Source organism: Coenobita brevimanus, chromosome 92, assembly GCF_032717465.1.
Source record: "Coenobita brevimanus isolate Jiangsu-jjx chromosome 92, ASM3271746v2, whole genome shotgun sequence".
NCBI classification, from domain to species: domain Eukaryota; kingdom Metazoa; phylum Arthropoda; class Malacostraca; order Decapoda; family Coenobitidae; genus Coenobita; species Coenobita brevimanus.
The window spans coordinates 33021434-33024533 of NC_137045.1; the positions used below are offsets into that span (position 1 = coordinate 33021434).

The window sequence follows — 3100 nt, forward strand, 5'->3', positions numbered from 1 at the left end:
GGTTAAGGAAATCAAGTAGCATTATAAGGGGTGGAAGAAAATTCAGGAGGAAGGAAATGTAAATCTGAGAGAGATTATAGAACAATAAAACAAGGAGGAGGTGGAGAAGGAAGTGATTTGGGTATTGAGAAGTAGAGAATCTTTAGTCAGGGATGTAGCAGATAAGAAAAAATGTGTAATAATTTCAGGAGTAAAAGAAAAATATATGACAATAAAATCAGAAAAAGAAGGAGAAGAACTGAGTAAAGTTATAAAGATAATATCATTAGTTATGGAGGGTAACAACGAAGCTCAAGAAGAGATTGAAGAAGTGTTTAGGTTAGGAAAGTACAAGGAAGAAGGGCGAGGCCACTTAAGGTAAGGTTTAAGTCTCAAGTAATGGTAAATGAAATCATCAATAGAACATGGAAATTATCAGACAAAGAGGGGTTCAAAAATGTTTGGATAAGGAGAGATGCAAACGAGGAAGAAAGAGCTAAAATAAAGAAGTTAGTAAAGGAAGCTAAGGCAAAAAATGAACAGCGAACGGAGGAAGAGAAAACAGTGTTTTATTGGAGAGTTATGGATCAGAAATTGAGAAAGTGGTACAGATGGAGAGAAGAAGAGATGAGGGCATAAAAACCAACAAAAAAAAATTGAAAGTGGCATATACTAATATTGATGGTTCAATATCGGCAAGGTTAGAAATCAACGACTTCTTAAGGGTATATGAACCAGATGTTATGTGCTTTGTAGAGACCAAGTTAAGAGGGGATATTGATATCCATATGGGAGATGGTAAGTACAAACAGTGATAGAAAACTAAAACCGGAACGAGGTGTGATGATAGCAGTGAAGAGCAACGTAAATGTGGATACTGTGGAAATGGGAGAGGGTAGGGCAGAAGTGATAAATATGAAATTAGAAACTGGAGAGAATGGCAAGAGAGATACGGCAGTAGTATATGTTCCCCCTAAGACATGAGCATGGAATGAGGATGAATACCAGGAGATGTTGTCAGACATGGTTAGTTATTTACAGGAAGCAACTGACTAAGAGGGTGTATGTAGGTGAGGTGGAGGAAGGGAGAGGGAGGGGTAGACCGAGGATGAGGTGGAGGGATGGAGTAGAGAGATATATGAGGGAGAGGGGGGTGAGTTGGGGGGAGAGTAGTCAAATGGTGGGTGACAGAGCAACTTGGAGGCGTTTTGTCTGCGGCCACCCTTTGCGGGATTAGGGCGTCGGGCTATAGATAGATAGATAGATAGATTGAGGTGATGACGACCATCATCCACTCACTTGATGTAGTGCGGCCTACTTCTTCCTTAGCCTTTATTATTCTTTTTCTGTGCCTGCTCTCGTGTCTTCCTATTTCTCCCATCTTTCCTGTCACTTCTTATTACTTTTCTTTCCTTTACAGGTGGCTTTACACTGAGTGACAGGCCAAATGGTTTCCTGTAAGCCAAGAACCCATTTACAACGCTGGGTGGTAACCACATAACCAACCCATACATGCTCCCTACGTGTCAACAAGTGGGTTGGTGGAGAGTTAGTGCCCCTCCCCATAAAACAAATAACTCAGAGTCAAATGGTCACCCCTTATGGGATTGTGGAGTCTGGCAGTAGATAGGTAGATAGATAGATTGAGAAAAGCAACATGTTGTCAGACATAGTTAGTTATTTACAGAAAGTGATTGAGAAAAGCAACAATATAATTCTAATGGGTGATTTTATTTGTAAAGAGGTGCACTGGGAGGAATGGGACTCAGGAGGCACTGAAGATTTGTGGGGCGCTATATTGTTAAATATAGCAATGAATAATGTAATGACACAGTGGGTCAAGGAAGAGACACAATTCCGAGGTAAGGACACACCAGCAAGATTAGATTTATTGCTGACCAAAGAACCTGATGTAATTGAATCATTGAAATATCTGTGTTGTATAGGGCATGCCATGTTGAGTACACCGCTTCCCGTCCGATCAGTGAAGTTAAGCAACGTTGGGTCTGGTTAGTACTTGGATGGGTGACCACCTGGGAACACCAGATGCTGTTGGCATAACGTTCTCCCTACGTGTCAAGTGGGGTTGGTGGAGGATTACTGCCCCTCCCTGTAAAACAATTAACACTAAGCCCTTGGCCACCCCATTTGGGATACATGGCGTCTGGCAATGAATGAATGAAAATGTATAGGAAAAAGTGATCATGTGGTCATTGAGTTCCAGATGATAATAGGGAACATGGTGCCAAGAGACGAGCTTTATAGGCAGGGAAGATGCAACTTTGGGAAAGCAAACTTTACAGAATTGAGAAAATTTTTCAAAAATGCGGATTGGAAAAAATTCAGAGAAACAAGAGAGATACTGAGGAAGTGAGATATCTTTCCAGACCTATTATTCAGGAGTGGAAAAATATGTGCACAGAGTAAGGGGGAAAGAAAACAGGAAAAAGGAGTGGTTTAATAGAAGGTGTATGATAGAAAAAAAAAAAAAAAAAAAGAGAGAGAGAGAGAGGGACATGGTGTGGAACAACTGGAGAAAGAGAGATAATAACAGAACAAAGGAAGAATAAAGAACTAGAAATGAATATACAAGAATATGTAGAGAGGAAAAAAGGAACTTTGAAAAAGGTATACATTCAATCCTCGTAAATCGCATGTTTATAAATCACGGATTTCTTAAATCACAGCTAAGTGGCTGTCAGACTGCAGGCACCCTTAAGTCGCTGTTAAGTCACGAAAATCGTGGACCTAGGCACCGAAGTGGGCCTTTTCCGAGGAGAATTGTAAACCGCGGCATTCAATTTGAAAATTGCGACCCAACAACCAATCACCACCCGTCCCTGGTGGCAAGTGTGCATACTAATGCCGCCACGTTGTTGTTGTTCTTCCAGCCAGTCCACACACTACAGACCATCGCCGTGGAGTACAAGAGCTACCTGCCTTTTTTTGTGCACCTCCCCCCCCCCCCCTACCTTCCATGGCCCCGCCTGAACCGCCGATGGAGCGCTCTAAGCAGTATGGCATCACGAAGCAGCTGCCTTTGTCATACAGTCAACATTTGGAGCTCATTTGTCGTGTTGAGAAGGGAGCACCCCCACCTTATGCTGAGATATTCTAAGTT

The 3100-nt window shown here is 41.9% G+C and overlaps 1 pseudogene; it reads left to right on the top strand.

Moving 5' to 3' along the window:
- Window positions 1–1919: 1919 nt before the first annotated feature.
- LOC145412342 (5S ribosomal RNA) lies at window positions 1920–2037 on the top strand (annotated as a pseudogene).
- The last annotated feature ends 1063 nt before the right edge of the window (window positions 2038–3100 follow it).